This window comes from Crocodylus porosus, unplaced genomic scaffold (genome assembly GCF_001723895.1).
Source record: "Crocodylus porosus isolate Cpor-Errol unplaced genomic scaffold, CroPor_comp1, whole genome shotgun sequence".
NCBI lineage: Eukaryota > Metazoa > Chordata > Crocodylia > Crocodylidae > Crocodylus > Crocodylus porosus.
In genome coordinates, this window is record NW_017728931.1 from 34,977,145 (window position 1) to 34,989,376 (window position 12,232).

General features: G+C 47.8%; 1 long non-coding RNA gene across 1 annotated transcript; it reads left to right on the plus strand.

Annotated features, from left to right (window-relative positions):
* The first annotated feature begins 1,524 nt into the window (after positions 1-1,524).
* On the plus strand, positions 1,525-7,957 carry LOC109316465. The gene is made up of 2 exons (XR_002102849.1): positions 1,525-3,666; positions 6,637-7,957. It is a non-coding gene; the product is annotated as an uncharacterized LOC109316465 (long non-coding RNA).
* Positions 7,958-12,232: the final 4,275 nt, after the last annotated feature.

Sequence of the window (12,232 nt, forward strand, 5' to 3'; positions counted from 1 at the left end):
TCAGCTCCGAGCAGCCCGGGGCAGAGCCGCCCGCCCCCGTCCCGGCGTGAGGCCAGCCCGAGCGGCCGGGGGCTCCCGCGGCTCAGGGTGGCGGGAGCGGCCGGCGGACAGGGCAGGGAAAGGCCCTGTCCGGTAGCACCCTGCCCCTCAGCTGAGGTTGCTCAGGACCTGCTACTGCTCTGCAGTGCTGCGGGGGGAAGGGAGGGTCGTTTTAGCTGTCACAGATCGGCTGCTCAGCTGTGTAAGGAGCCATGGAGCAGCACCACCCAGGCTTCAGCCCGAGCAGACCAGAGCCTGTCCCCTCTCGCCGCTGCGCCAGGGAGACCCGCAGGCGCTGGGCAAGCCACCCGCTTTGTTCAGCTCAGCGCTCGCCTGCGCGTAGCAGCAGCCTGTGAGCCCCAAACCCGAACCCAGCAGAAGGGCCTGCACCACAGGGACCTCAGGATCCTCCTTTCTTCACATGCAAAGGTTGCAGTGAGATGTCACCTGTAGTTTGACAAAAGTACTGGGACACAAAGGAAGGGGACAGGACAGACCAGCCCTTCTGTCCATCTGTTCAAGTGACTCTTCCACAATTTAACCTCATACTGGGGTAGGCTGTAGGGGTTGTTGTAGACAGGGCACTTGCCCAGCTTCCTTCTCAAGGCCCACCACTTCTGTTTCCAGCCACTTTACTTTTCATGGAGCAAACTTGTCCCCACAGAAATGCAACAAACACTATGCAAAACAACAGACTGACAGAGAAACCAAAACCAGCAGTCTTTCTTCAATCCCTGAGAAGATAACCCAGGCTCCATGCTTCTCACTCAATACCACAGCCTTCCCTCTCCCACCTTTCACCTCCAGAGCTATTAACCTTCTTGGCTCCACCCTCATTTACTAATCATCAGTTGCAGCTTTTTCCCAGCCTTCCAGCTAGCTAGGCAGACTATGAATTGCTGCCTACCTGCAGCTGGGGTTTCAGGCCCTGAAAGCAGCATCCCCTTACAGTTAGGTACAAGTGTCATATCATGGCTGAAGTAGAAATAATCCCTCTTTGGAGAGACCTAACCTAGACTATTGTCTATATAGTTTTGCAGACAGAAATGCCAGCAATGTACTGATAATCTGGATGGGGCTCAGAGAACAGCAACAGAAAAAGATCATGGGGATTGATTTAAAAGGGAAAACTTAAACATCAGATATAACAACTGTGCTTTGCCACAACATGGGTTAAGCATTCTTGGTTATTAAGCCAGGTTGCCTTTTAGGGTAGTATTGCAATGTGAGCAAAAATTATATGACGTTGTTCAACACCAGTGTAGAAAGCTGAGAGGAGCACGCAGAATCCCCACTGATCTGGAGGGAACATCTGGCACTGGGTGCAGCTCAACATGAAATGGCTTTAATCCAGAGGATACGAGCAAAGTGAGAAAGAAGAAAGCAGAGTGCTGTAAACTTGGACTCCAACTCAAACAACGTAGGGATCTGTGAAATTTGTAACAAGCTGTGTCACTCTTGAATTGGGCTTGTCAGCCACAAATGGAATCATCGGGCATCTGATTCGACCTCTTACGTTTACACCATGATCCAGAGGATCGACTACTGGATTAAGTAGCCAGGATCCAGGCATCCCTCCTTTATTGCAGCACAGCTTGCTCTCAGCCAACCAGGACTCCCTCATGGGTAGCATGACTGAGACAGACCACCCCTACTCAACAAAGGTTTTTATTAGGTTTTTGGCTGTCCCTTGGATGCCATAAGATACTTTGCACTGGGAACACTAAGGCCTGGAATGAAGGATAAGAGCGTGGCTGAGCAGGAGCCAGTTCCCTGCTCCCTGCCGTAATGAGCCAGGAAAGCCTTTTTTGAAGACTGGGGAAGCTTGAATTCAAGATACAGTGCTTATTTTCAATCCTTTTCGCTTCACTCACACTTTTTTTTTTAGAAGGATGGTGTCTGCGGACAAGGGTCCCGCTAATTTTGATAAATGAAAACAAAATACCTGGAGAGCTTTAAAGTGTTCAGTCTCATACAGGATAAGGCCTTCCATAACTGCACACTGAACTGGCATGTATTTGAATAGCTCTGCTGGCTGATGTTTGGTGTAGTTGTCACCAGTCAGGTCTTCAAGTGATTATGAGCCAAACCAGACATGGCAACGACACTATTTGAATCTAAAGCATCACTTGCCACCACACTTGGCTTGATTGTGTCCCACTTGCGTGCAAACCCTGGTATGCAGTTAAGATATGATTTGTTTGAATGTACTGATTTCCAAGCTTTACTGGCAAAAGTCCTGCATGAACCTATTAAGTTTCTCACGACTGTGGTATTAGTTTCACTAGTGAATTACTAAGTAAATTCAATATCCATATTCAATAGCCAGGACTTCCTGGCTACCATTACGGATCCATTACTACAGGAAGCAAGCACTTCAGTTCATGCAGCCAGGCACACTTTTGATTTAGTGGGTTTGTCTAGGGGAATCAGTAACTATTACATTTACTTGATAAAGCGATTTTTTGCAATTTGAGGGTGAGGCCCCTCTCCCCTGTTAAGTCAAAGGACCTGTCTTGATGGTCCACTTAAGGAGGTTAACGGAGCCAAGAGACTTCCAGGAGAAGAATGCTGTTCTTTTGACAGACACCTCCAGCAAGAATTTAAGAGGATTGTAAAATGCTCTTTGGTCCACCACTAATTGAGTAGGCTCAGACATTCTTTTCCCCAGCTTCATCCTTACAGGCCACCCACACTTGCTGATGACCTGCAATGAGCGAAGAGATAAGAAGATGGTCACAGCATCAGTGTCCATTTTATGCCAAAGCTGATTAGTTGTAGCATAAACATTTTGCAAGCTGTATGCTATAGCTGTACAGGAGACAGGGTGCATACTTTGGTACCTTCATCATATCACCCACAAAACCTCAGACAACGGATTCGTTTTGGGATGTTGATAGACTGGTTAATCCAGACTGTCTCAGTTTGGTGGCTAGTCTGAATTCCTCCAGACAAAACAAAACCAAACAGATTCAGAATAAGTTATTTGCATCCATGGGGCAAAACAGTAGTTTGGACTGAATACTAAGTCTTATCTGCTTGATTTTCAGAGTGGTTCGCTCTGAGGTGTACCTGCACTTTGTGCCTAAGCCATTTCTGTTGAAAATCAGTGGGGAATACTCAAGTATTCAGGATTCCTGTGTCCAGGATTATTTTCACTAGTAAAAGCCTCTCTTTGCTTTGAAAAAAAGCATTATTTTAGCCTTTGCTCAAGAAACCACTACTTGATGTTGATAAACTGGTTACATACCATTCAGTTTTCTAGATTGTTGAGAAGGCTGTGGCAAGATGACTCAGAGCATTTTGAAGCTTCAGATCAACTTGACCTTCGTCAGTCAGGGAACAAACTAGATTTTTGCCCAGATAATCTACTGACAACACTGGTGAATGATCTCCTGGTACTGGATGAAGACCAGGTGTCCTTGCTGATACTGTTGATAGGAGCAGGTGTTGAGTAGCTTATGGATGCAACAAGAAGTGGAAAGCACTGTCCTTCAGCAGCACTTTGTGATCTCAGAAATTGCACATCTAACCGTGAACAATTGCTCTACCTTCCAAAGGGATGGAAATACAGAGTGCTATCCCATTGTCCCTTTTATTCAGTGCATATGTGGAGCTTTTGGACAGGTGAGTAAAGCAGCATGGGCGATGGTATTTTTTCCAGACAACCGATATCCAACTCTGTCTCTATCTCATTTGACCCAGATAATGTGGTCACCTCCTTAAGGCTGTAGCACGTCTGAAGTCTAGCTGGCTAAAGCTCAATCCAGAAAAGACTGAGGCAATGATGGTGAAGTGGGGAAAACCATCTGAGCAGAGAACAGAGGCAGTTGGAGGTTTTCATGTGAGTTAAAGACTAGACTCCTTACCTTGCTACCTTTAACTTGAGCTGATGACTTGCAAGAAAACTACAGACTACTGTGTCTTCACTAGGAATTTATCTTGCTTTAGTTAACTCAAGAACACACTTCTTTTTTTCCTAGTGAACACAAGACCCAATATGGAACTACACCTTAAATGCAACTAAAGCAGGTGCAAAAGGCAGCTGCCTGATTATTAAGCTATGTATATTACCAAGAACTCATCTGACTCCCATGTTCCAGGCAGTGTTGTCTCTAAACTGTGTGGTGCGTGTGGCCGAACAGGTGCGCTTATGCCCCACTGCCAGGTACGCTTGCACGGCTGCACATGCCGCACAGCTTAGAGGGAATGCTGGTTCAAGGACCTCTATTAGTTGCCTGTAGATTTGCACACAATACTGATTATGACCTAGAAGGCCCTAAATGGCTTTAAATTCTCCTGATTATGAGTGTTTATACACATACCCTAGGTGGCGGGGGTGGAGGGGCGCTTTAATTAGAGCGGCTACAAGAGCTGCTCTAATTAAAGCGCCTGGAGCATACAGTGTGTTAGCATCCCTGCACAGAAAATGGCGGTGGGGAACTTTAACTAAAGCTTGTCAAATTATCTTTAAAGCACCCCTGCTGCCATTTTTTAGTGCAGGGTTGCTGATATACATGACACTTGAGTCTGCTGGAGTGCAGTAATTACAGCACTCGATTAATCGAGTGTGTTTTAACATGCTGTAATTACAGTATATTGGAGAAGCCTCGATGCATGTATATAGGCACCCTATAAGACCGATTCTCTTTTGGTGGCATGAGCCCAAAGCTGTAATTATGGAAAAGCCCAAGCTGAAGACCCTTTGGAAGAGACATGAGACAGTTACTACCTGGGTACTGTCTATGTGCACCCATGAATTCTGGATCCAACATTTTCCTTACCATAGTACTATGGGGTCCAAATCTCTTGACGCTTAGATGAGGTACCAGCAGTCAAAAAGCCCGAGGCAGAACTGATATAAGTTACACAGTTTTCTATGAGCAACGTAGTGTAGCTTGGTAGTGAACAGAACACACATTCATCCTTGGGGGTGGGGGGGGAGGAAGGAAGAGGGGGATGCAAATCTTAGACCAGGTTCAACCATTTTGAAACCAATCTTTGTGTGCTGAACTTCTCTTCTGTTACAGGTATAGACCACTTTTGTGTGCTGAACTTCTGTTATGCTACAGTATAAACTGGTTTTGTATGCCAAACTTCTATTCTGTTATGGGTATAGACTTGTTTGCGATCATGTATACCCGTAGAAGTGTAATGTCTGTACCTAGCCTTAGGTCAGGACAAAAAAGGGTAATTCATTTGCTGGGCTTTTTTCAGAGGTCTGAAGGTATGGGAATGATAACAGAGTGGGGTATATCTTTTCGCTTTAATGACTGTTTACGTTCATTTCATTTTGCTGTGTGTGGTGTTTGTTGTGCTCTGCTGCATGGTTATTTTTTAACAATCATCTTGTAATTATTAGGATGCCTGAAGAAGTGGGGACGGGGGTGTCCTTTTTGCACATGAAATGGGAAAAATAGGTCTTCTCCATCTCTAATGTTTCTGACACAGTTGTACTGACACTGCCCTTTTAACAGGAAGTGCCACCTACTAGTTTACTAGAACTCAGAATTAGGTCAGTGGCAGGACCAGGACTGGATCCTACCTCCCTTTCACTCCCAGTCCTAAGCCCTAGCCTCTAGACTACATCTTCTGGTGGGCTGAGCTGCTGTCTGTTTAGACTCCTTAAAACCAGATCTGGAAGGACTTGAAAGAACAGGTTCTGCAAGAATCAGTACTCCTGACTTTGGTGGCACCAAACTCTGCTACGACAGAGGCATTCCCAGGTTTTTGCTACCAGCAGTGGGATTTGCCACAGCTTTTATTTCAGGCAACATTATGCTTCTTTCATGAAGTGAAATCATGTCCTGGGTGCCGGCCTGACAGTTTCGGGGAGTGAAGATTTCTATTTTCAGGAAACACAGCACTGATGGAAGCAGTGTCAGCTGCTAACTCTGTTTTAGCTTTGATCTGAAGAGACCACCTGTAGAGACAAAAGGCATAGTCAGGTGGCCCCTGACATTGCCAGTAATGTGCCAATATTCATGATGTGTTTTTAAGATGCACTCATCTATTACCCACTCATTTAACATTGGCTATGCCAAACATTGATCGGAGAGATGGCAGTGGATTTCAGTCTACTGACCTGGACTGCATTGCAGTAGAACTTGCATCTGAGCCATACAGTCCCCTCCTCCATCTCAGTGTTTACCCACAGGACTGTGCCCGGTGTGCTGAGATGACATGTCTGTCACACACCTGCCAGGAACTCAGACAGACAGACAGAGGGATGTTGCATATGAGTGGCTGGGTATAAGTTCTATCCTTGTCCCTAGTGCCAAAAACAAGCATGTTAATGCTAATCTACCCCTGTCTCACAGCTCAACTGCTTTTCTGTGACTAAGCCCCTTATAATGGTTTTACTAAAATCCCCTTTTGATGGAAAAAATCCCAGCTGGAAGTTTCGGGCACCGTTACAATGTGCAAGTCTGCGTGTCCCTTTCTACAGCCTCACAAAAGCCTTTAATCGAGTGGAAAATTTGCTGGAGGCCAGAGGTTTGGGCCTGCAATTATTTTTTAAGGGATTATCAGGAGAGAATGGAGGGTACTTATGACCCTCCCTCCCTCTCTTTGTTTTTTGCTCTGTGCCGCTTTCAGACAGACTCAGCCAGACGCCTTGCCCTCTGCAGGTGGATCTGCAGAAACCACCACACATCTCAGCCACAACAGTCTCATCTCTGTACCCATGTAAGACCAGATCCAAAACTCCAGCTCTAAAGGAGAAAGTCTTTGCCACCAGAGGGATGCAGGACAATAAATGTTTCTTGGTCAAAACTTTTTCAGGACCCAGCCAATTCTAGCCTCATGGGTCTTGCTGAATCAGAAGAAAGAGACCAGAAGGCAGCATGAAGCACTGAACAGAGCATGAAACCAAGACTCAGGAGAGATGGTCTGTTTCCTCCAAACATAGACTTTGCACAAGTTGCTTAGTGTTAGATCCAATAACGGACTTGGGTGCCTAAAAGTTAGTACTGAAATTCTTCACCTTTAGTTGCCTGGCCCCCAGAGGAAACCCTGCAATTCACACCTTGGTACCCAGTATTTAGAGAGAACTGGGCACCTCAGACTGGAATCCAAAACAGCGAGCACTGCCAGGAGGCTGCCTAAAGTGACCATGCTGATCCCAGTGCTACCTGTAGCTAGCCAAGAGGCGTGCTGAGGATATGGTTAAGTCTAAAATGCTGTCCTTCACCCTTAATTTCTCTGTACTTCAGTTTCTCCATCTCTAAAGTAGGGATGTTTCTATAAAAAAAGATATTTGAAATCTAGTGATGAACAGGGACAATGGCCAAATATTTCTAAAGTGACTAGTGGTCTGATATGATGTTCCCAAGTTACCTTTAAGGGGCCTGGATTTAAGAAGATGGGTAATTCAGCATTCCTGAAAATCAGGTTTTTAGAATATCTCCAGTTGGGTACTGAAAAAAAAGAGGTATCTGGAATCAATAGTCACTTTTGAAAATCTGAGCCTGAATGTTTTCATAAATTATTCTTGGAACCATGGGGTTACAAGACCAGACAGCTTTAGTTCCACCTGCTCCTCTTAATAAAGGATGACACCAGGTATAAACAGGCAAACCACACTTTACTGGTCCCTAATGGGTGAATATTTTGCAAGGCTTACCACCCTCCAGCCCTATATGAATGTTCCCCCTATGAAGATGCTATGCAACCTGCTCTCTGTGGAGGGTGCTGGAGACCATTAGTCTCTATTAGCAAGTACAGCCAGAGAGTCTGGGGCCCACTTTCCTCAAATGAACAAACAGAACCTCAAACTTCTGTCAAGAAATCTTAAGTTTGGACTGCAGCATCCCCTGAAACTCCTGTCCTGGGCATCTCTTGTGAAGACACCACACCCTGCACTACATTATAAAGATAGACTTCTATGTATGAAATTAAAATAAATGCATCCTACAGCTATTGTGAACTTCCCAAATGGTTATGGCCAACAGGATTTTAATGCAGCACTCCAATGATTGGGGGGCACTTGGTCACAGCGGTGTTACAAAGATGGATCATTGGATGTGTGGAGAAGACTTTGAGGCTTCAGACGAAAGGCCCCTCACCCATGGAGAAAATTATCAACCTTCAACCACTAATCCTGCTGCCTTCCTTTAAACCAGGGCAGCCCGAGAGGGTTGAAACTGCACCCTCCCCAGCTCCTGCCAGACTACTACTCCCCTTACAGCTTCTGCTGTAGCAGTAGCCAGGGCTCTGGGCTTGCCTTCTCTCCCTCTGGCTTTCACTATCTGCCTGTACCCCAAGAGACAGACATTCAAAAAGCCTGAGCCTGAATTAATTCAATTTTTGCAGGTTAGTCTAACCTGGCTAGGCAGAACTGGTTTGTAACCAGACAGACATTCTCTCTGGACAGGAAATTCAGGCACATGCCTGCAGTGGTTCAGGCTGGAAGCCATGGGGCACTAAACAGCCCTCCCTTCCCTCACACAGTGCTGAGCTGGGGAGGTGGGGTGTGGCCAGGCCTTGGCAGGACACTTGATTAGGGAGGTCTGCCTGCACCATCCCCAGCTTTTCCCTGCAAGCTACTCAAGGGCCGGGAGTGTTGCCAGGCCCCAGACCCCTGCTAACACTCTGAGGCAAGGGGTGGGGTGGGGGGTGTACAGTAGGGCTGTGCAAAATTTCGGCAAGTATTTCATTTCAAAGCTGTTTCAATGTATTTCGAGCTCGAAACAGCAAAATTGAAACAAAACAAAAAGCATTGAAACAGCTTTGAAACGAAATGAGGGCACTCCAAAGTACTGGTTCCAAAGCAAACCAGTGGTGGGAGGCAGGGAAGAGCCAGGGCTGTGTTCTGAGCGGCTCCGCAGCCCCACGTAGCTCAGCCCAGCAAGGAGAACCCTGGCTCTCTCCGCCTCTCACTGCCAGGCTGCACTCTGTGGGGCTAGCAGAGCTGATTGGAGCGGAGTGCTGGCTCTGCCTGGCTCCCACCGTCGGGCTGAGCTCCAATCAGCTCCGCCAGCCCCATGGAGCTCAGCCCAGTAGCAGGAGGTGGGCAGAGATGGGGCTGCACTTCGCCTCCCACCACCAGGCTGAGCTCTGAGCAGCTCCACAGCCCCATGCAGCTCAGCTCGGTGGCGGGAGGTAGAGCACAGCCCTGGCTCTGCCCACCTCCCGACACTGGGCTGAGCTCCATGGGGCTGCAGAGCTGCTCAGAGTGCAGCCCATCAGTGGGAGGCAGGCAGAGCCGCGACTGCGCTCCACCTCCCACCACCAGGCTGAGTTCCATGGAGCCTGGTGTTGGGAGCAGGCTGCACCCAGCACCAGTCCCAAGTGGCAGCTGCAGCTTCCTGTCATCTGGCACAGATCCAGGGGCCCGCACCCCTGGGAGGAGTCCGGCACAGCCCTGCAGCCCTCCCAGGGGTGCAAGCCTTCGGATCTGTGTGCTACTGCCAGCAAATTTTGCTTTCAAAACTTTGAGGTGCAGTTTCTGAGAAACCTCTGCACCTATCTCCTTGAAACTCAGCAGGCTTCATGCCCTCAGGAGGGGCGACCATCCCTGCAATCTGCATCCAAAGCAGGCAAGCAATTACAATGTTTTAGGCATTTTCATGATTCCCCATTATAGCCTATGGGTGAAATGTCAAAATGAGTCGAAACAGCAAAACAGTTTTGACGTAATGAAACGGGACAGTGCTTTGAAACGAAACGAAACAATGAATTGAAACAATGTCCCTTTGAAATGGCAAAATGGATGTCAAAAAGAAATGATGGTGTTTCACACAGCCCTAGTGTGCAGTGCATGTATCTGTTGATAATATGGAGCTTTTCAATCTCCCTCCCTGCTTCTTTATACTGTCTGCAACAAACTGACAGGCAAGCAAGCCAGCAGGGTGCTGATATAACAGTGTTTTTCACCCCATCAGCAAAACAATAGCCTATCTCCATTAGTTCAAACTCTTCTTAAACAGTTTACCAGCTGACCTGTTGATTAGCTCCAAAAAGCCCTAAGCAGTCACTGTCCTGTCTGCCTGTCCTAGTGAAACTAGAGAGAGACACACACAGACACCTCTTGGCATTAGCTAGCATACCACATGCCTTGGGTCCGTAGGGCTGGGGTCCATGCTGTAGGAAATGGGCGGGAGAAGAGGATTCCTGGTTGAGCAATGAGGTGGGGTAGGACAGGGAGAAGCCAGTCACACCCTCCTGTGCCTACAGTTTCTGCTGGACCTGCAGCCAGGGCACATAAGGGAGGAGCCATCCCTGCTGTGCAGCAGAGAACCCTGCCCAGCCAGAAAGCATTCTGGGATGCTGGGGGAATCTGGTTTATCTTAAACCAGCAAGGGATCTGGAACAGACATTGCATAAACTGGTTTGAGCCAAATCAGATAAGTCTGATACTACATTCAACCAGGCTTATCTCAAACTGGTTGCTGCCATTATTAAACTTGTTTATGTGCACTGAACATCTGTTCTGTTATAGGTTTAAACTAGTTTCTGATCATTTAAACCGGTTTATATGTAATGTCTGTCCCTAGCCAAGGAGTGGTCAGTTCAGCCTGCAGCACAGTGCAGTGGGGGAGCCCATGGCCAGGGAGCAAAGGTGGGGGCTTCCCTCGTGTGTGTGTGTTGAGGGGTTGACACCTGCACGTGCAGTGCAGTGGGGGTGGAGGAAAGTGGAAGGGGGCTACCTAGGAGCCTGTCAGTGCAGTCCCCAGGGTATGTGGCCCCCATTGTTGCGGCTTGCAGGGCATACGGCCCCAGGCCACTTAGAAGTTTAACCCCCCAAAACCTTCCTGCTTAATTTCTTTCACATACAAACAGCTCAATTACTCAGCTGAAATAGTCTATTAGAGACCAACTGGAACTGTGATTCTGTCCTCCCTACACAGGGGCTGATCCCTCAGCTCCCACTGATGTCAGTGAGAGTTGAAAGTGTTTAGCACCTTGAAAGAAGCACTCAGGTGTTTGCAGGATCAAAATCTCAGACACCTCCTGTAGTTCTGGCCTCCAGGTGGGAGAGATGGGCAGAAGCAGATCCAGGATTTTGCAGACAGGGGATGTAGGAGCAGTGACCCATGCTGCACACCCCACTTCCAGCTTCCTCCCCTCCTCCCATCAGGGCAGGCAGACTGAATCACTGGAGCAGCAGGCAGAGACTTTTTTAAATCCCCAAAGCAGGTAAGAATCCTTTCCCTTCCTCTCCCTGCTTAGAGGCACATCTCCTCCCTTCCGCAGTCCTCCCACTGTCCTGGGGGCGAGGGGAGCTCCAGAGCCACTCCAGCCTTGCTGTGTTGGGGCCAGGCTTAACCCAGGAAAGTGGGTGGCAGAAGGGTTCCCCCCACCACCATGCCTGCACCCAGGCTGGTAGGAAACACCCAGTGGACCAGGCAGGGAGAAGAAATGCACCCCCTTGCTGCTACCACTGTCCCAGGCTGAACCCAGCTAAAGGAGGGCAGAAGGTCCTCTCACCTCTGGGACAGCAGCAATGGCAGGTGGGGAAGAGGGGAATGGGAGGGGAGCAGGCAGGGGTGGGAACAGAGGGGATTTGCCTGAGTACAGAGGGGAAGGAATTCCTATCATGCCTGTTTTTGGTCCTCAGTTCACAAAATTCGCCCATCCCAATACTAACACTGTGGGCCTTTGCACTTTGCAAGTTTCTGGCCAGTCCTTCCACACTAACTGAATGCCACACAAAAATAATGGTAGAGGAAACCCTTTCTCAGTCCTACATAGGGACTGCATGCTGAATGGAAGCTGCAGTGCTGTGGGATTTATTTAAAACCATACACTGGCCTCTTTCTTTCTGTGGCACTATTTTTTTCACAGTACAACTACAATTTCACAGCCTTATCACTCACAGAGAGGGTAGCTGAATAGAGGTATTGAATTTCATGTAAATAAAAAGGCAGGGTAAAGAACAGCAATAACACTGCATCCCAGGAAATCAAACCTGAGTGCCCTGCATACCGTATGCAACAAGATGGCCTAGTGGTTAGAACAGGGACCAGAAGACTTATGGCCTGATTATCTGAAGAGATGGGCACACACATCTCACGGGGATCAGTGAGAGCTTCAGGTGTTCAGCACCTCTGGGAAACAATAAGTCCATTAAGATTCTATTTCTGTCTTAGGATCTTAGGCAAGCCACTACAGTGCTCTGTGCCTCAGTGTCCTCAAGTTTACATTGAGAACAATACTGCTTGCCTACAACAGCCTGAGAGGCTAAGTTAAT